This window comes from Triticum aestivum, chromosome 2B, assembly GCF_018294505.1.
Source record: "Triticum aestivum cultivar Chinese Spring chromosome 2B, IWGSC CS RefSeq v2.1, whole genome shotgun sequence".
NCBI lineage: Eukaryota > Viridiplantae > Streptophyta > Magnoliopsida > Poales > Poaceae > Triticum > Triticum aestivum.
In genome coordinates this window covers 387912076-387935064 of record NC_057798.1, presented here as the reverse complement: position 1 = coordinate 387935064, position 22989 = coordinate 387912076, and positions in this window count along the sequence as shown.

Sequence of the window (22989 nt, the reverse complement as noted above, 5' to 3'; positions counted from 1 at the left end):
CTCTCACACACACATTGTAATCTCCGGATATATACTCAGATAAAACAAAGCCTCTCCGGAGCACGAGACGTAGGGTTGTTATCTCCACCGTGAGAGGCCCGAACTCGTTAAAACCACCGTGTCACCCATATGCATCTCGATAGATCATGCTCCGTTATCCTACCCCTATTCTACTGTCGGACTTAGAACCACGACACTCGAGAGGGCAGACTGCATCCTTCTCATCGCAGGAAACTGTGATGACGCTGATGCATCCTGCAATCTTGAGCACGTTGTAGCCATGGTGACTTGTCGCCATGAACTTGGTGAGGGCAGGATACCAAAGGATGTTGTTGTACCAGAGGACAATGTGGGTGACGTCGAAGTCACTGAGCTCGCTGTGGTGGTTGTTGCGCTTGCCGAAGGTGACAGGGAGGCGCACCTGCCCTATGGCGACGGTGGAACCGTCGGTCATCCCAGATAATGGCTTGGTTGGCATGAGCTGGTCATAGGGAACCTGAAACATCTCGAAGGTCTCGATAGAGACCACATTGAGATCAGCGCCACCATCGATGAGAGTCTTGTTGATAGAGATGTTGCTGATGGTGGGCGCGTAGAGCATGGGGAGCACCGGCGGCGGCCGAACACTTGAGGTGATCCTTGGGGTCAAAGGCAATGGCGTACTATGACCACCTTAGGAGGCGCACGGCCTCAAGCTTCGGGAGGGCCGCGTTCACCTCGCGAGAGAACTGCTTGTCGACGCAGTTCGAGGCGGGTGCCTGGGCACCACCAAGGATGCATGCGATCGCACGAGGTTCCTGGAAGCCCCCAGCCCCATCATCCTGACGGTTGTCATCATTCCTCCTTGGTGGCGGCGGTAGTGGAGGGAGCCTGACGTTGCCCTGAGGACGAGCCTCACGAGGCTGATTGTGCCAGGGGGCCATCGCGAGGATGATCACGCCAGCGATCCTCACGAGGCCGGTCGCGCCAGTCTTGACGAGGGCCGCGGTTGTCCCAGCGGCCTCCACCCTGGCCTCCTCCATGGCCGAAGCCACAGTCACCACGCTCGAGGTGGCATCCGAGGCGCTCGTCATGGAGCACCCTAAGCTCCTAGCAGCCATCGGTGTTGTGGATATGCACATTGTGGAAGACGCAGGACGGGCGGTTATCCCTGGCGGGCTCTGATGTCTACTACACAACCTTCTTCTTATAGACGTTGTTGGGCCTGCAAGTGCACAGGTTTGTAGGACAGTAGCAAATTTCCCTCAAGTGGATGACCTAAGGTTTATCAATCCGTCGGAGGCATAGGATGAAGATGGTCTCTCTCAAATAACCCTCCAACCAAATAGCAAAGAGTCTCTTGTGTCCCCAACACACCCAATACAATGGTAAATTGTATAGGTGTACTAGTTCGGCAAAGAGATGGTGATACAAGTGCAATATGGATAGTAGATATGGGTATTTGTAATCTGAAAAATATAAAAACAGCAAGGTAACTAATGATAAAAGTGAGCGTAAACGGTATTGCAATGATAGGAAACAAGGCATAGGGTTCATACTTTCACTACTGCAAGTTCTCTCAACAATAATAACATAGATAGATCATATAACAATCCCTCAACATGCAACAAAGAGTCACTCCAAAGCCACTAATAGCAGAGAACAAACGTAGAGATTATGGTAGGGTATGAAACCACCTCAAAGTTATTCTTTCAAATCAATCTATTCAGGAGTTCGTACTAGAATAACACCTTAAGACACAAATCAACCAAAACCCTAATGTCACCTAGATACTCCATTGTCACCTCAAGTATCCATGGGCATGATTATACGATAAGCATCACAATCTCAAATTCATCCAACCAACACAAAGTACTTCAAAGAGTGCCCCAAAGTTTCTACCGGAGAGTCAAGAAAATGAGTGCCAACCCCTATGCATAGGTTCATGGGTGGAACCCGCAAGTTGGTCACCAAAACATACATCAAGTGGCACGTGATATCCCATTGTCACCACAGATAAACACGGCAAGACATACATCAAGTGTTCTCAAAGTAAAGACTCAATCCAATAAGATAACTTCAAGAGGGGAAACTCAATTCATCACAAGAGAGTAGAGGAGGAGAAACATCATAAGATCCAACTATAATAACAAAGCTCGCGATACATCAAGACCGTGCCATAGAGAGAACACGAGAGAGAGAGAGAGAGAGAGAGATCAAACACATAGCTACTGGTACATACCCTCAGCCCCGAGGGTGAACTACTCCCTTCGTCATGGATAGTGCTGGGATGATGAAGATGGCCACCGGTGATGGGTTACCCCTCCGGCAGGGTGCTGGAATGGGCTCCCGAGAGGTTTTTGATGGCTACAGAGGTTTGCGGCGGCGGAACTCCCAATCTATCTTCTTCTTCGATGTTTTAAGGGTATATGGGAATATATAGGCGAAAGAAGTTAGTCGGGGGAGCCACGAGGGGCCCACGAGAGTGGAGGGCGCGCCCCCCTATCTCGTGGCCTCCTGAAGGTTCCTTTACTTCAACTCCAAGTCTCCTGGGTCACGTTCGTTCCAAAAATCACGCTGCCGAAGGTTTCATTCCAGACACCGTTTGATATTCCTTTTCTTCGAAATACTGAAACAGGCAATAAAACAACAATATGGGTTGGGCCTCCAGTTAGTAGGTTAGTCCCAAAAGTAATATAAAAGTGTATAATAAAGCCCGTAATCATCCAAAATAGATAATAGAATAGCATGAATGCTTCATAAATTATAGATACGTTGGAGACGTATCGGCATACCCAAGCTTAATTCCTGCTCGTCCTCGAGTAGGTAAATGATAAAAGAAAGAATTTATGAAGTGTGAATGCTAGAAGGTGCACAAGTTTGATCAATGATAATTTCAATCACCTTTTCTATCATGATTATAAGTCATAACAGTAGTTCATCTCATAAAACTTCTCACGAACAAGTAACAAGCAATTCACATGTTAAAGCATAGAGCATAAACTTTCTTGAAAACTAGCAAACTTCATACTCAGTCATCAAACAATTACAATTCATCTTATTTTCAGGAATAGCAAACTCCACATACTCAACTATCATATAGTCTTCTACAATTGCTAACACTCACGCAATACTAATGGTTATGGAGTTTCAATCGGACATTGAGAAAGATAGGGGCTTATAGTGTTGCCTCCCAACGTATTCACCTTTGGGTGATGTCAACAATAATAGTTCATGCTAACTTACATCCAGTTGGATATATATATTAGGATCACCCTAACACAAAGTGCTTGCCAAAGGATAAAATGAAAAAGGGAAAGGTGAAGATCACCTTGACTCTTGCATAAAAGTAAAAGACATAAAGTAAAAGATAGGCCCTTTGCAGAGGGAAGCAGAGGTTGTCATGCGCTTTTAGGGTTGGATGCACAAAATCTTAATGTGAATGAACGTCACTTTATATTGCACTTGCATATGGACCTTTATTATGCAGTCCGTCGCTTTTATTGCTTCCATAACAAGATCGTATAAAGCTATTTTCTTCACACCAAAATATCATACATATTTAGAGAGCAATTTTTATTGCTTGCACCGATGACAACTTACTTGAAGGATCTTACTCAATCCATAGGTAGGTATGGTGGACTCTCATGGCAAAACTGGGTTTAACGATATTTGGAAGCACAAGTAGTATCTCTACTTGGTGCAAGGAATTTTGGCTAGCATGAGGGGGAAAGGCAAGCTCAACATGTTTGAATGATCCATGACAATATACTTTAACTGAGATGTCGGAAAACGTAACCCATTACGTTGTCTTCCTTGTCCAACATCAACTCTTTAGCATGTCATACTTAATGAGTGCTCCCAATTATAAAAGATGTCTAGGATAGTGTATTTAGATGTGAAATCTCTGTTCCTTCAATATTCTTTCATGAATTGTTCAAATGACCAATACAATGCTTGCTAACCTCCAATAAATTTACAACCTCTACTTCTTAGATGTGAAGTCATTACTCCCCATGGGATAAGCAAATGAGGCATATATAATTTCATATTTATGACATTCAACTCATTCAACCATTTACTCATAGGATATAAGTGAAGCACACGAATAAATGACAAACTACTCCAAAAAGATATAAGTGAAGATCAATGAGTAGCTAAATAATTATGTAGCTATGCGAAGACTCCCTCTCATTTAAGAATATCAGATCTTGGTATTGTATTCAAACAGCAAGCAAAACAAAATAAAATGACATTGCAAGGATAACACAACTCATGTGAAGAAGCAAAAACTTAGGTTCAACCGATACTAACCGATAGTTGTTGGAGAAGAAAGGTGGGATGCCTACCGGGGCATACCCAAGCTTAGATGCTTGAGACTTCTTGAAATATTATCTTGGGGTGCCTTAGGCATCCCCAAGCTTGAACTTTTGTGTCTCCTTAATTCCTCTCATATCATGGTTTCTCTATTTCTCGAAAGCTTCATCCACAACAAACTCAACAAGAACTCGCGAGATAGGTTAGTATAAACCAATGCAAAACCTTATCATTTTCTACTGTAACAAATCACTAAAATTATTATTCAACATTGCATACTAAATGACTCTGCATATTTAATACTCCTATCCTCAAATAGAATCATTAAACAAGCAAAGATATGCAAACAATGCAAACACAACAGCAATCTGCCAAAACAGTACAGTCTGCGAAGAATGCAAGAGTATCAATACTTCCCTCACTCCAAAAATTATGAAATAAAATTCCCACTGTAGTAAATTTATCAGATCTCATTATGCAAAAAGTTTCAACACTATATCATGCTCTGACTTTTCTAGGGAATTTTTGCAACAGCGGTAAACTTTCTGTTTTGAAACAGCAACATGTATACTAACAAAATAAGCATCGCAAAGGCTATCCTTGACTTTTTTATTGAAACTAAAGATACAAAACATTGTTCTAAATAACTTAAAGCAAATACTAACAAAATAAAATGACGTTCCAAGCAAAACACATATCATGTGGTGAATAAAAATATAGCTCCAAGTAAGGTTACCGATGGACGAAGACGAAAGAGGGGATGCCATCCGGGGCATCCCCAAGCTTAGGCTCTTGGTTGTCCTTGAATATTACCTTGGGGTGCCTTGGGAATCCCCAAGCTTAGCCTCTTGCCACTCCTTATTCCATAGTCCATCGAATCTTTACCCAAAACTTGAAAACTCCACAACACAAAATTCAACCGAAAACTCGTAAGCTCCGTTAGTATCAGAAAATAAAACCACCACTTAGGTACTGTAACGAACTCATTCTAAATTCATATTGCTGTAATATCTAATGTATTCCAACTTCTCTATGGTTCATACCACTTAATACTAGCCATAGATGCATCAAAATAAGCAAACAACACACGAAAAACAGAATCTGTCAAAAACAAAACAGTCTGTAGTAATCTGTATCAAACGTATACTTATGGAACTCCAAAAATCCTACTAAATTAGGAAGTCCTAAGAAAATTTTGTACCAATCCAAATAAAAACGAATCAGATCAAGAGCACGTTTCTGTGAATTAAAAAAAACTAATTTACTTGGTGCAAAAGTTTCTGATTTTCAGCAGGATCAACACAACTATCACCGTAAGCTATCCTAAAGGTCTTACTTGGCACTTTATTGAAACAAAACCTATAAAACATGATTAATACAGTAGCATAATCATGTGAACACACAAAAACAGTAAGGATAAATATTGGGTTGTCTCCCAATAAGAGTTTTTCTTTAATGCTTTTCTAGCTAGGCATGATGATGATAATGATGCTCACATGAAAGATAAGAATTGAAACATAACGGGAGCATCATGAAGCATATGACTAGCACATTTAAGCCTAACCCACTTACTATGCATAGGGATTTCTTGAGCAAACAACTTATGGGAACAATAATCAACTAGCATAGGAAGGTAAAACAAGCATAGCTTCAAGATTTTAAGCACATAGAGAGGAAACTTGACATTATTGCAATTCCTACAAGCATATGTTCCTCCCTCATAATAATTTTCAGTAGCATCATGAATGAATTCAAAAATATAACCAGAACATAAAGCATTTATTTCATGATCTACAAGCATAGAAATTTTATTACTCTCCACATAAGCAAAATTCTTCTCATGAATAGTAGTGGGAACAAACTCAACAAAATAACTATCATGTGAGGCATAATCCAATTGAAAACTAAAATAATGATGACAAGTTTTATGGTTATCATTATTCTTAGTCATCACAATAATCATCATAGATAGCAACTTTGTTCTCATAATCAATTGGAACCTCTTCCAAAATAGTGGAATCATCACTAAATAAAGTCGACATTCTTCCAAATCCACTTCCATATTCATCACAATAAGATTCAACATCCTCCAAAATAGTGGGATCACTACTTCCTAAAGTTGACACTCTTCCAAACTCACTTTCATCAATATAATCATCATAAATAGGAGGCATGCTTTCATCATAACAAATATGCTCATCAAAACTTGGGGGACAAAAAATATCATATTCATCAAACATAGCTTTCCCAAGCTTGTGGCTTTGCATATCATTAGCATCATGGATATTCAAGGAATTCATACTAACAACATTGCAATCATGCACATCACACAAAGATCTAGTACCAAACATTTTAATGCATTCTTCTTCTAGCACTTGAGCACAATTTTCCTTCCCATCATTCTCATGAAAGATATTAAAAAGATGAAGCGTATGAGACAAACTTAACTCCAATTTTTTAGTTTTTCTTTTATAAACTAAACTAGTGATAAAACAAGAAACAAAAAGATTCGATTGCAAGATCTAAAGATATACCTTCAAGCACTCACCTCCCCGGCAACGACACCAGAAAAGAGCTTAGTTGACGGGGTGTGAGTGAGTGCCGCTTACCTAGCCTCCCTGGCAATGGCGCCAGAAAAGAGATTAGTTGACGGAGTGTGAGTGAGTGCCGCTTACCTAGCCTCCCCAGCAATGGCGCCAGAAAAGAGCTTGATGTATACTACACAACCTTCTTCTTGTAGACGTTGTTGGGCCTGCAAGTGCACAGGTTTGTAGGACAGTAGCAAATTTCCCTCAAGTGGATGACCTAAGGTTTATCAATCTGTGGGAGGCGTAGGATGAAGATGGTCTCTCTCAAACAACCCTGCAACCAAATAGCAAAGAGTCACTTGTGTCGCCAACACACCCAATACAATGGTAAATTGTATAGGTGCACTAGTTCAGCAAAGAGATGGTGATACAAGTGCAATATGGATAGTAGATATGGGTATTTGTAATCTGAAAAATATAAAAACAGCAAGGTAACTAATGATAAAAGTGAGCGTAAACGGTATTGCAATGATAGGAAACACGGCATAGGGTTCATACTTTCACTAGTGCAAGTTCTCTCCACAACAATAACATAGATAGATCATATAACAATCCCTCAACATGCAACAAAGAGTCACTCCAAAGCCACTAATAGCGGAGAATAAACGTAGAGATTATGGTAGGGTATGAAACCACCTCAAAGTTATTCTTTCGGATCAATCTATTCAAGAGTTCATACTAGAATAACACCTTAAGACACAAATCAACCAAAACCCTAATGTCACCTAGATACTTCATTGTCACCTCAAGTATCCGTGGGCATGATTATATGATAAGCGTCACACAATCTCAAATTCATCCAACCAACACAAAGTACTTCAAAGAGTGCCCCAAAGTTTCTACCGGAGAGTAAAGAAAACGTGTGACAACCCCTATGCATAGGTTCATGGGTGGAAGGCACAAGTTGGTCACCAAAACATACATCAAGTGGCACGTGATATCCCATTGTCACCATAGATAAATACGGCAAGACATACATCAAGTGTTCTCAAAGTAAAGACTCAATCCAATAAGATAATTTCAAGATGGGAAACTCAATTCATCACAAGAAAGTAGAGGGGGAGAAACATCATAAGATCCAACTATAATAACAAAGCTTGCGATACATCAAGATCGTGCCATAGAGAGAACACGAGAGAGAGAGATCAAACACATAGCTACTGGTACATACCCCCAGCCCCGAGGGTGAACTACTCCCTCCTCGTCATGGATAGGGCCAGGATGATGAAGATGGCCACCGGTGATGGGTTCCCCCTCCGGAAGGGTGCCGGAACGGGCTCCCGAGAGGTTTTTGGTGGCTACAGAGGCTTGTAGCGGCGGAACTCCCGATCTATCTTCGTCTTCGATGTTTTTAGGGTATATGGGAATATATAGGCGAAAGAAGTCGGTCGGGGGAGCCACGAGGGGCCCACGAGAGTGGAGGGTGCGCCCAGGGGGGTGGGCGTGGCCCCCTATCTCGTGGCCTCCTCGAAGGTTCCTTTACTTCAACTCCAAGTCTCCTGGGTCACGTTCGTTCCAAAAATCACGCTCCCAAAGGTTTCATTCCGTCTGGACTCCGTTTGATATTCCTTTTCTTCGAAATACTAAAACAGGCAATAAAACAGCAATACGGGCTGGGCCTCCGGTTAGTAGGTTAGTCCCAAAAGTGATATAAAAGTGTATAATAAAGCCCGTAATCATTCAAAATAGATAATAAAATAGCATGAATGCTTCATAAATTATAGATACGTTGGAGACGTATTAGGCTCGTCGTGGTCACGGCCACACTTCATCTCGGCCTCTGCCGCTAGCATAGTGGGGCCCTTGCACTTCGCTTCCTTGGCCTTGGCCGTCTTTTCTTCAGGGTCAGCCTCATGGTGATCGAGCAAGAAAAGGCGGCCCTCTTCAGCCCTGGCACACTTGTCCGCCAAGTTGAACATCTCCAGCGCCGAGCATAAGTCGTCGTGGATGGTGAGCTCCTCACGCATCTTGACGTCCTTGACACCCTCAGTGAATGCCGAGATGATGGCTTTGTCCAAGGCCTTCGGGATCTTGAGGCGAACATTCGTGAAGCGTTCTATGTACTTGTGGAGGGTCTCTCCCGACTGCTCCTTCACGCGCCGTAGGTCGTTAACGGCAAGGGCGCGGTCATGGGTGCCTTGGAAGTTGGCGATGAACCGCTCGTGGAGTTCATCCCACGTGGAGATCGAGCCTTCAGGGAGGTGCCACAGCCAGGAGAGCGCGCTGTCCTTGAGGGCCATGAGGAACCAGTTTGCCATGACCTTGTCGTCACCATTCGTCGCCTCGATGCGCAGCGAATAGAGCTGGAGGAATTCCGCAGGGTCGGGGGTGCCGTCGTAGTACGGTGGTAGGTCTGGCTTGAACTTGCTGGGCCAAACGACGCGGCATAGCTCTCGGGTGAAGGTGCGGCAGCCCGCCACTCTCACGGATGCGGCTCATGCAAGGGGAGCTTGGCCTTAATGTCCACGCGCTACAGCCTCCAGAGCTGCGGGATCCTGATGCTGGCGCGGCGGTGCGGGGAGCACACGTGCATCGCACTGCGGCCGCTGCACCACTTGACAGCTGGCCTCATCCCGTGTCGGCGTTGGTGTCCCATGCGGCGTGTCGTGTGGATGTGCGTCATGCCTGGGCTCGACGTCGGTGCTGCGCAGAGAAGGAGGAGCTACGCCATGAGCTATCACTACAAAAAAAATACACTTCCGTGATGATACGTGTTTGTCACAGTAGGTCACGTTTTTTGTCATGCATGTACATCCATGATGATTTTATGACAGAATCAAGATAGTCATACCTGTGCTGTCGTAGAAGTGTTCCATGACATTACCAAAATTATCATCACGGAAGTGTCCACTTCCATGACGATAAATCGCGCGTCACAGAAGTGCTTTCATCAAGGGTGACCGACACGTGGCATCCACCGTAACAGAACGTCATTAAGCTATCGGGTCGGGTTTTGGATCCGATAATTCGTTAACAGCCCCGAACAATGGGAAATTTCCACGTGTAAAATTCTTATTGGCCGGACAAAACACGTGCCAGCTCGTCAGTGGGTCAGATAGGCGCCTATGATATGTCGACATGTGCCACGGCCCACCACTGGCCCATTTAGCTTACAAAGCCGGCCCGTTTGACTTGGTCAAAAGTTAACGGGCTGGCCCATGAAAAGCTTGTTAACGGTCTCTTCGCAAATAGCCCATTTACGACCTGTTAACTCACGGCCCGTTAGGCCCTAAAGGAAATCGGCCCAACAACGTCATGTGGGCCGTCGAATATAACACCGGCCCATTTCACTTTCGGCCCATGTATGGCCCACGACGTCTTTTGGCCCATATGAGGCCTTCGTGTCTTTCGGCCCTTTACAGGCCCACGGTGACTCTAGCCCATAATGAACATTATTTTTCTTTGTACCCGTTAACAGCCCGTGATTTACATGGGCCGTTACCAGCTCGTGTTAGCTTTCGGCCTATTGACGACCCATACGTTCTTGGGCTCCTTTTCGGCCCTCGATTACTTCCGGCCCGTTACTGGCCTGTTCTCCTAATGGGCCAAATTCGGCACATGGCAAGAGTCGGCCCATTACTAGCCTGTTACCCTAATGGGCCAAATTCGGCGCATGGCAAGAGTCGGCCCGTTTCTGGCATGTTCACCCGTTGCACCGTTTCCAGCACGTCCTATATTATGGCCCATTAATGACCCGTTATGCCTGTGACAAAATTAAGCCTTTGCTGTCCTACGGCCTGTTAACGCAATTATGCCCGTTTACGGCCCATGTAGACCCATTTATCCGATGGCCCGAGGCCCACCGATTCTACGGCCCTGTTGGAGGCCCATTTATCGATGGCCCGTAGGACACCCATGGATCCTATGACCCGTAGGAGACCCAAGGATCCTACGGCCCGTATATGGCCCATGGTAGTTGCGGCCACTAGCAAACCAGGGAAAAAGAAGACTAGGAAATAAATAAGGCCGAAACTAATGCTAGGCTATTAAGGCGATTGCACAGATTACATCCACTCAGCATCAAAGATCGCCACCAGTGCAAATATAGGGAACACCCTACACTATACAAAAATGGCTTGCTGTTTTCTTCAGCTGGTGGCTGCACGTTAAGAATAAATTTTGTATCGCACCAAAACAAATTACAACTATACAACAAATGGAAGGTTGGCATAAAACTTAACAGTCTAGCAGATAAATGCACCACCAGAAGTTCAGAAGCTTAGTTCATTTGACCTGACTGTTACGTTTTCATGCTGTATTGTCTGATGGAGCATCATAACCCTCGCCTTCATTTCCCCTAGGCTCCTGAACAACATAGCAAATGTCTGATAGTCTGGTTTCAAAACCATGCATATCTTGACAACATCGAACAATGTCTCTCCTTGTTTCACAAAGGGTTTCTGTTAGGGAATGGACTTGTGTCTGGAGCGCAGATACAACATTGTTTTGAGCTTGCATATCTTGATCATGAGGTAGTTTGGACGATATTGCCTTAACAACCAACCAGTATTAGGCAGGAACGTGGTTTTGGCACTGTTAGTGGACAGGTACTGACCCATTGCAGCAAGAGCTGACATTGCGGTTATAGTTGTCTCGCCACCTTCAGAAGGTGGCGGTTCCACCATTTTTTCCATAGCTCGCTGAAAAGTTGAGGTTTTACATTAGTAGTACCAGAACAGAAGATATTAAGGAGGCGGCAAAACCAAACAAAATAGCTTTGGTCTATATACAAAACTTATTCTGGTGAACCCATGTAAAATATTAGTTGTATTTTATTGCAAAGTACATAATAAAACCAGGTTCCAAACATATGACCATGTACCATCGCTAATGTATTGTCTATTTCTTCACATTGTATTGAGGGCTAAGGATAAAGAGACAAAGTTTATAATACGGTAAGCATAGTATGGCATCATTCATATCACAAAACAACTGAGAACAGACAAACATGCAATTGTAACATTGTGTGGGCAAGTCTAGCACGAAACTAGATTACAAGTCAAGATCAAAGGAACATCACTCCTCTCTTTTAAACCTTGTAAGGTGGAATGATACGCTAAGACAATTGTGTATAAAATTGAAAAGAGTAATAGACATTGGCTGCAAACCATGCAGTTCAAGGCACAAGTCAGAGTAAGTAGTAGTTAAAAGGCATGAGGATTAAGGACTTACAATAGCGGCTTTGACTGGTGTAGTCATGCCCTTCTTCTTGCTGGTGTGACAGTCCTTGAAGATTTCCATAGCATTTGGTTCAAGTACTTTTTGGTCCTTGCGGGCTTTCCTCTGCATTTCGAACAAGTCAATATAGATCTGATAATATGGTACAGCGAAAAGAGTGAAACAACAGCTAATTACAAGAGCCTCGCAGTGTGCAATATAGCTACGAGATCTTGTCGTCTGTTGGAATTTCACTTTTGTACGGTTGGCCTTGTTCTTTGAACAGTTCACCTACAAGAAGATAGATTTGTATGGCACATGCGTAAATAGGACTTCAACATGTGATCTGATCAGGTACAACGTCAACAATTTTGGCATATAATATTTTGATGAGGGATGGCTCCTCTCCCACCCACCCACCCTCCCACCCCACGGCCTAGGTTTTCCGGTGATCTACACTTCTAGCCAGTGAATTGTGGATCTTCCCCGCTCATCTACTCCGGCGTGCTTTGATCTACACAGCTACACCCATCTCCTATGGGTACCTTTGGTGGATCAATGTTGGATTTGGATTTCTCGGCGGGCTCCATCTTTGCAGATAAGCTTTTCATTTCTTGTGGGAGATCTGTTCATCCCTCGGATGACACGAGCCATTTCATTATGGTTGTGTCCTTTAGCCGACATGATTTCCGTCGTGATGAGGATTCTGTGGCGGCTGCATTGGAATCAGCGATTGGGGGATCGTCCATTGATTTGTCGGTTCAACTCATCAAGGGCAAGGTATTTTCTTTCATTGTTTCCTACAAGAAAGTTGGCCTTTGCATTCTCCAGTTGAGATCGTTTGCATGCCCGCATTTCAAATGTTATTTTCATCTTTGGGGGAATGGTTGTCCAAATTGGAAACATGAGTTAGAGATCTGGAGAAAGGAGTGTGACGCTGAGTGGATTATGGTTAGTCCCTCCAAAAAGCGTGCTACTTTGGGTTTGATTGCTATGCATAAACCACTGTCAAAATCCTCTCTCAGATCGGGTTCATCGACAAGGAAGAAAATCTCCTTTGCCACGTTCCAGCAGTATCCAGCTTGTAAGGGTTATAGATACCCAGCTACCCAGCTCTGTGTTAATGCGGTTTCTGAGGCCGGCTATGAACTTAATCCTAGTGAAAAGGTGATCATGCCATCACCACCGGCGAGCAACCTCCAGTGGACGGTGGAGACGCCACCCATCTCTTTCGGAACGACCAACGTCCCTGCCAAGAATATTGCCGTGATTTCTGGGATTACACCGATCTGTTTAGGCAATGACACTACTAGGAAAAGGGCTATAGATGATATGGCCACTAATGGCGCACCAGACATGTGGTGCGCCACTACTATATAGCAGTGGCACACCATGTGTCGGTGCGCCATTAGTGTGATAGACACTAATGGTGCACCAGACCCATGGTGCGCCACTAGTAACAAATTTTTTTCCAAAAATACTAATGGCGCACCAGGGCACAGTGCGCCATTACTAGTTTTAACTAGTAATGGCGCACCAGCCACACAGTGCGCCACTATTTTTTTTTGCAAAACTACTAATGGCGCATGAGGGAGTCCTGGACGGGGGGGGGGGGGTCCGGATAGCCGAACTATCATCATTGGCCGGATTCCCACGGAGGAGGAACAACACGGTGACTCTTCTTCTACATTAAGGACAAGCTACGTCTGAATTCCCGACCCCTCCATGCCGGATTCCCGCGGAGGAACGAACATTGATCAAACCCTGAACCTAAAGTCAGGCAATGGGCCGGATTCGTTGCACAACATCCAACAAGCCAAACTTCCAAGTTCGGAAACTTTCCGGCCCCTGAGTCTTAGATTGGACGGGGTTCCGAATTTAATTCCACCCGCCCACCCAATCACAAGCGATCTATCCCGAATCCGGCAAGAGCTTGCTGAAACAGTACATCATTACTGGGCCAGATTCCTCCTGGTTATGGACAGGATAAAGGACTACCGTGAGGAAACCACAATCTCAATTTTCTGCAATAATTGCACGAACAAGGGAATCATGAACGCCATAAGTCGTCGCGAAATTACATGCTTCGCCGATCTGGCGTCCATAGTACAAAAGTACTGTGCGATGGAGAGCGCCTAGAAAACCCAAACCAAATTTTGGGACAGTCCGGCTCCGAACACAACCCTAGTACGAAATAAAAAGGTGCATCATATTCAGGCACCTGGGTTAAAAACCAAAAAGCAAAAAACCCTTAAAGGGCACGGAACCGTACTGGAGGGATGGGTCAACAGACCTTTCAAAATTCATAGCATAGAGGGCACCACTCCAACGCATAGCCTTCGAGCATGTTGGATACTACGGCAGGTGGCCAAAAGTGGCGAAGAGCTTCTAGCCCCAGAGAACTAGCCCAATAATACCAGTACGGTATTGACAGTCTTCGAGACTTTCGCATCAAACAATATGCGAAAATGAACACTCCGCAGCCTCGCCGAAGTCTACGAAATAGCAACAGTAAATCCATGGAGTGACACGGCTATTACCTTTAATGCCAGTGACGAACCTAAATTCCGAACAGCCCGAGCACCAGCCGCATTGGTCCTTAGTCTAATAGTGGACGGCTTTCGCCTTACTAAGGTACTCATGGATGGCGGCAGCGGATTAAACCTCATCTACGAGGAAACCCTTCGAAAAATGGAAGTAGACTGGAGCCGCATTGAGCGAAGCAACACAACCTTCAAAGGAATAATCCCTAGTCGGGAAGCATGCTGCACAGGAAAAATCACACTAGATGTGGTATTCGGCTCGCCGGACAACTACAGGTCCGAGGAGATCATGTTCCATGTGGCCCCGTTCAGCAGCGGATATCACGCTTTATTAGGACGAGAGGCATTGACAATTTTTCAAGCTATACCCCATTACGGGTACATGAAGCTCAAAATGCCCGGGCCCAACGGAATCATCACCCTTGCTAGTGATCCGGACGTAGCACTCCGCGCCGAAAATAAGACAGCCGCACTAGCCCTTGAGGCGCTATCTGAAGCCCTAGCGGCCGAGGAACTCACAGCGCTGCGCTCCACGGTGAACAAGGACGACGTGATACTTGACAAAAGATCCAAGTCCACCTCTTTTAAGCCAGCAGACGAAATAGTCAAATTCCATGTCCATCCAATGGACCCTACAAAAATGGCTTCCATTGGGGCACAATTAAACACTGATGTAGACGCCGCACTACGAGAATTCCTACGAGAATATTGGGATATTTTTGCCTGGCACCCTTCAGACATGCCAGGGGAATCCCACGCCGGCTGGCAGAGCACAGCCTAAATATCCTAAAAGGATTCAAGCCAGTCAAACAGGCTCTTCGGCGATTTTCCGAACCCAAAAGACAGGCAATGGGAGAGGAGCTAGCCAAACTATTAGAAGCCGGATTCATCAGAGACATAAAACATCCGGACTGGCTAGCAAACCTGGTAATGGTACCAAAGAATGACAAATCCTGGCGCCTGTGTGTCGATTTCAAGGACCTTAACAAGGCTTTCCCAAAGGATCCCTTACCCCTTCCCCGCATCGATCAAATTATCGACGCTACCGCAGGACACGATTCATTGTGCTTCCTCGACGCATACTCCGGCTTCCATCAAATCAAGATGGCAGAGCCAGACTAAGCCGCAACGACATTCATTACTCCATACGGACCATTCTGCTTCAACACAATGCCCTTCGGGCTCAAAAACGCTGGCGCAACATACCAGCCGCATGATTCAGACATGTCTGGCAAACCAGATCGGCAAAACAGTGGAGGCATACGTAGATGATGTGGTCGTCAAATCCAAACACGTCGAAACTCTAGTAGACGACTTGAGGCTCACATTCGACAATCTCCGAGCATATGACATTAAGCTCAACCCGTAAAAATGCGTCTTCGGCGTGCCAGCCAAAAAGCTCTCGGGCTTCATTGTATCCGGTAGAGGAATTGAAGCAAACCCAGCCAAGATCCGAGCTCTGTCACAATTGGGTATCCCAAAAGACCTCAAGCAAATACAAAAATTGACTGGATGCGTGGCGGCTCTAAGCCACTTCATCTCCCGCTTAGGAGAAAAGGCATTACCCCTTTATCGCCTCCTCCGGCGCACCGAACACTTCGAGTGGACGGATGCCGCCACGGCCGGAATCGAAGAAATAAAGGCCATATTGGCAAGAAATCCGGTCTTGGCCGCGCCCAACGTGGGCGAACCAATGCTATTATATATCGCGGCAACACATCAAGTTGTAAGCGCGGTGCTCGTCGTCGAACGAGAAACGGACGGACATAAGTTCCCTCTTCAAAAACCAGTGTACTACGTATCCACTGTCCTAACTCCATGCAAATCCCGGTATCCACATTATCAAAAGATAGCGTACGCAGTGTTCATGGCATCCCGGAAGCTCCGACACTACTTTCAAGAGTGTTCGATAACAGTAGCCTCCGAAGTACCTCTCAATGACATTATAAACAACCGCGACACGACAGGAAGGATCACAAAATGGGCCATCGAGCTCCTACCATTCGACATAACCTATAAACCACGGTGAGCTATCAAGTCGCAAGTTTTGGCCGACTTCATTGCCGAATGGACTGAAGCCGAACTCCCCAAAGAGTATGGCGCATATTCTAACTGGATCATGCACTTCGACGACTACAAAATGTTGGCTGGCCTAGGGGCTGGCGTTGTCCTGACGTCCCCAACCGGGGACACAGTCCAATATGTACTTCAGATAATGTACACGGAGTCCAACAATGCAGCCGAATATGAGGCCCTTCGACATGGCCTCTGGATGGCGGTCTCCATGGGCATTAAACGCCTAGAGGTGTGAGGGGATTCGAACCTCGCGATATCCCAAATAAATGGAGACTTCGACAGCAAGGATCCAAAAATGGCAGCTTACCGTAACGTCGTTTTGAAAATGTCAGCTCGGTTTGAAGGGCTCGAATTTCACCATATCGCCCGGGATAATAATCAAACGGCGGACGTATTGGCACGCATCGGCGGAAAGCGTGATGTCGTCCCTCCCAACATCTTCCTGGAACGGCTTTTCAAGCCATCCGTACTATGGGAAGGGGAGTCCGGAAATAATAATCCGGACCCAACCGCACTGCCTGACACCGCACATTCTGACACAATCGGTGGTTCTGCCAATGAAACAACACCTTCAGCCCACGAAATAATGGCAGTCATTGCCCCGTGGACCGAGCCATTCCTAGCTTACTTAACTAGACAGGAACTTCCCGAGGAACAAAGCGAGGCCCGCTGCATAGTACGGCGATCTAAAGCCTATAAGGTCCATGAGGGAGAGCTTTATAAGAAAAGCACAACCGGTGTCCTTCAAAGGTGCATCTCTGAAGAGGAAGGGCGAAATCTTCTGGCTGAAATTCATGCCGGACTCGATGGGCACCACGCCGCAGCCCGGGCCCTTGTAAGCAAGGCCTTTCGTATAGGTTTTTGTTGGCCAACGACCCGAACAGACGCTCAGGGTTTAGTCCAACGATGCGTTGGTTGCCAGTTCTTTGCTAATCAAAGCCACATGCCACCCACTGCCCTGAAAACTATACCCATCACCTGGCCGTTTGCGGTCTGGGGGCTTGACATGGTTGGACCTCTTAAAGGGGGAACCCACAAGCAAAAATACCTATTGGTCATGGTGGATAAATTCACCAAATGGATAGAGGCCAAGCCAGTTAAGACGGCCAAATCTGGACCCGTGATAGACATCATATCAGGGGTAGTACATCATTACGGTGTCCCCACAGCATCATCACTGATAACGGCACAAACTTCACGGCCGATGAGGTTAAACTCTGGTGCAAAAACATGGGCATCAAGCTCGACTACGCTTCAGTCTATCACCCTCAAACTAACGGTCAAGTCGAGCGAGCAAATGGTCTAATCATGAGCGGCATTAAACCCAGACTAGTGCGGTCCCTCAAGGAATCTAACACGCACTGGGTAGAGGATCTCGACTCCGTACTCTGGGGGCTGCGGACCACGCCGAATCGCACTACCGGATTCACACCATTTTTCATGGTGTACGGTGCAGAGGCAGTTTTGCCCTGCGACATAATTCATGACTCACCTCACGTGCGTATGTATGAAGAAAGAGAAGCCGAGTTGTATCGGCAGGACAGTTTGGATACCTTAGAGGAGGAGCGCGACATGGCAAAAGCTCGTTCCGCATTCTATCAACAGCAGGCTCGAAGATATCAAAGCAGAGAAGTACGGGCCAAAACTTACAATGTTGGCGAACTAGTTCTACGCCTGCCAGACAAGAAAAAGGACAAACTCCAGCCCAAATGGGAAGGTCCCTTCATCATCGACCAAGTCCTGACCGGAGGAGCATACCGTCTGCGAAATGCATCGAACAACCGACTCGAGCCGAACCCATGGAACGCAGCCCGTCTCCGGAGATTCTACGCCTAGCGCCGGACTCTGAGTTCGTCTCCTTCCTCCGTCCACATTTTATACTTTAGCTGTCTTTTGCTTCTCTCTTTCTCCCTCCTTTTTTCCTAAAGCCTTTGAAGGCTGATCTGCGCATTGTTCGCACACACTTGACGTGCTGCTTACACTCATTATACCTGGGGGCTTCTTTAACAGAAGCTTATTTATACGGGCTTCATGCCCAACACATGTGTCACACTTCCGCATGTACCTTTTATTCACCATTATATGCATCGATATGACTTAAGTTTTGGCCAAGATGGGTTGCCTGGCTCCTGTGCTTACCCCTACGTTCCCGATTGTTCGGCTAGGAGGTAAAGGGAGCACCTCTGCGATTGTTACTGCCGGGTCAGCCGGATGTGTACCTCAGACTGGGTGAAGCCGAAAGCTAGCGTCCTTAAGGGAATATTCGGTCGGTGAACTAAAAGACGGTTTCTTACCTATTTATTTATCTGCCCCCAGATGCTTTCCTGCTTTTTTTGCAGTCCGGACATGCACTTTAGGGCATGCCTCCCAGGGAAAGGAACCCCTAACGGAACTATTCTCCCTGGAAGATGTTTCTTAGTAACCATGTAATATAACATAACTAGTTGGGCACTTGTCTGCTAAAGCACTAATGACCCCTACGCCTGGTCTCCATGCATGACCCGATTTTTTTACATATAACCGCGAGGGTATTCGGACACACTCCAGACTGTCGGGTCCCGAGGTTGAAGCGAAAAGGTCCGCAATGACAAACGATCTACAATCCGGCTAGAAGGCATTTTACATGTCATTTTAAATTACATAGTCAAATTGACTGATTGTATTCCTCTTCTATACCATCTAACAGGCTGCCTAGTTTACAGTCCCGCTGGGAATACTTTGCGGCCAACTCTACTTGGCTGTACATTAAGCTCAGAGGGATCTCCTTCCCATCGGGCCCCACAAGTCCGACCTCGGCCATGTGGTTTGGATCGGCCTTCGTGTACCTCGTCTTCACCATGGCCCAGACCTCCCTGACGCCTTAACGGCAGGCCGATATCTTCCACAGACGGAAGCGCCGCCTTGCTCCCTGAAGCTTCTCCACAAGCCCTCCAAGACCCTCGGGTAGGGAGACAGACGACCATAAGGCCTGGGCGACGCCGCTCATCACCTGCCGAACTCGTTCGTGCAGTTGCAACAGCTCGGGAAGTTGGTCACCCGTTGAACCAGGCATTTCCTTTGCAGGACGGCCTGTGAGCATACCTACAGATATATTCTGGTTAATCGACTTCCTCGCCGAACTCTTGTTTTCAAAAGTTCGTTCAAGCACTTACTATAAATGCCGCGACGAAGCCGCAGATTCTCCTTCACAGAGTAAGACAGCTGGACCCGAACATCTTTTAGTTCCTCGCCCAGCTGAGTGTTGGCATCTTGGAGGTTATTTTTCTCCTGCCGCACCCTTGTCAGCACCTTCTCGCCGGCCTTTAGCTGGCGTAGTAGCTGCTGCCTATCCGGATCTAGTCCGGCACCATCTGCAATATTATTGTCAGACCCATTCACACGCCGCACTTCACAAACTACTTCTCTTTCGGAAGTATATATTACCGGAGGGGGTCTCTGTGGCTCCTCCCATGGCGGCTAGTGTGGCCACAAGTTGGGCCTTGCACTCTTGAAGCTCCTGGGACAGGTGGGTATTCTTCTCCGTAAGGTCCTGCATAACAAATGATCATTAAATCAGTTATTCTAACTATTTTAAGTCTCGGGGGCTACTGGCATATATAACTGTCAAAATTCCTCACTCGTATGTCGTTCACATACTGCTCCGTGGCTCTGGCTAGACCATCTTGAGTAGCACAGAGGTGCGCATCACCCGAATTAAAGGCATTTAACGCCTAGGGGGAGAAGCATGCGTCACGAAGAACTGTCCGGCGGAGCCTCTGATTCATGGCGCTCTCCACCTCAGATCGGGTGGCGGACAACCTGTCGGTGTCCTCCGTTGGAGGAGCACCCGACGCGTGCCTTGCGTTTGCCTCCCCCTCCGGACCTAGTGTTGGAGCCTGGCCGGTGGAGGCGGGATTGGCAACCTCTCCGGGCACAGTCCGGCGAGCGCTCTTTCTCCTGAAAAAACCATGAGCGTTAGTATGCCTTCTAGGAATCTTTTTCGGAAACACGAGGGCGTGCCATACCGTTGCGGCGACGTCTCGATTCGCGCCACACTTCTTTTCCGCCTGCTGGGCCGAGCTGCCCCTTGTTGGTCAGCCGCCGCGGGTTCGGCTTCCCACCTCAAAGGCACCTCATGCGGAGCACCATTGGTATACGGTGGTCAGAAATAAGCATGGATGAGTAATGGTATCAGGACTCCGGTCACACTTACCTGGGAAGCCAGAGATATACCGGGGTAGTCGGCCGTAATGGCGACCAAAGCATTGTCCATGCTAAGTTGGTGGAACACCCCATTGATCAGCTCCACCTTTATGTCTGGATCCTCTTCGGAGGCCGGATCAAGGGATCGTTCCGGATCCTCTAGTTGTGGAGCCAGGCTGTGTATATCCTCTACGGCTCGGCGCAGTTCCTGCGTCGAAATCACAAAGTCCGCTTACCCAGCTCCGAGGGTTGTTCATCGAAAATCCATTCAATGGACTCGCATGGAGGTAGTCCTCCTTCTCCCCCTTGTATAAGCCGGACATGATCTTCACCAGATGGGAAATCGATCCCGGCCCCTTGCGGCCATGACGGGTGGCATCATCCTCCCCGTTGAAATCCCACATGGGGTGGCCCCTATATTGGAGCGGCTGCACCCCTCGCATGATGCACGTGGCCATGACTCCAATCATGGTTAATCCGGAATGAGCCAATAACCTTATTCGGCCCATCAGATATTGAACGTCCCTATCATTCTCCCATTGAGGGCTCCGCGGGCGCCAACTCAGGCGTTTCTTCAGAGGAGCGTTGCTGAACTCCGGGAGGCCGATCCGAACTGGGTCCGGCAGTGGGGCGTCTTCCATATAAAACCATTCCGAAGGCCAGTCTTTGGACGCCTTCTTCGGGGTTCCGGATAGATATCCGGTCCCGGCGATGCGCCATATTTCGGCTCCGCCCACTTGATATATCGACCCCTCGTGAGAACGGGGCACGAGGCAGAACAATCTCTTCCACAATGCAAAATGGGCCTCGATGCCCAAGAACAGCTCGCAAAGGGCTACAAAGCCCGCGATGTGCAGGATGGAGGCAGGCGTGAGGTGGTGAAGCTGGAGTCCGTAGAACTCCAGGAGCCCCCGGGGAAACGGATGTACGGGAAATCCGAGTCCCCTTATTAGATAAGGGACGAAGCATACCCGCTCTCCTTTGGAGGGATTGGGGACGCTCTCCGCCTGCTTTCCGCCCTTGTAAGTGGCAAGTCCGGCTCGAACTGGAACCATAAAGGCGGGGGGAAGAAATCCCTCGGCTTGGAGCGTCACTAGCTCACTATGCGGGACTGAGCATCTCCCCCAATCTCCTGGCTAAGGGCTGGGAGCGCGAGAGGAGGAGCCGCATCGATTATCCATGATGGAATGGATTTTTGGTCAGAGGCGCTCCGATGAATACTCGCGGAAGGAGGATGGTGTGATTCGGATCTAGATCCTCACCTCTCTTTATAGGCGGCTTATTCACGCAGCTAGGGGGTAAAATGTAAAAATACCCTGGCCTTTCGCATTTGCACGACACGTGGAAGATGGCCATTATTGGACGTGGAAGCCAAGGAGCGCAGCATTTAAGCCGGACACCATTCGGTGAGTACATGGAATTTGGAGAAGAACCCGCCTTGCAATGCCGAAGACAATATGCGCGCCGGACTCGTCGTCATTGAAGCCTGGTTCAGGGGCTACTGAGGGAGTCCTGGACTAGCGGGTGTCCGAATAGCCGAACTATCATCATTGGCCGGACTCCAAGACTATGAAGATACAAGATTGAAGATTCTGTCCCGTGTCCGGATGCAAGCTTGGCAATACGGATATGTAGATCCCCTACCATTGTAACCGACTCTGTGTAACCCTAGCCCTCTCCGGTGTCTATATAAACCGGAGGGTTTTAGTCCGTAGGACGAATAACAATCATACCATAGGCTAGCTTCTAGGGTTTAGCCTCCTTGATCTTGTGGTAGATCTACTCTTGTACTACCCATATCATCAATATCAATCAAGCAGGATTACCTCCATCGAGAGGGCCCGAACCTGGGTAAAAACATCGTGTCCCTTGTCTCCTGTTACCATCCGCCTAGACGCACAGTTCGGGACCCCCTACCCGAGATCCGCCGGTTTTGACACCGACAGCGCACCACCAGCTGGTGCGCCATTAGTAACCAGGGTTACTAATAGCGCATTTGTAGGTGGTGCGCCATTAGTAACCTGGGACCAGCTAGATATTTTGGACAGCCACACCTACACACTCACTTTCCTCACTTCATTCTCTCCACCTCCTCCTCCAAGCTTGTCTCGGCTGCCTCCTCCCCCTCACCTCATTTGCACCATAGA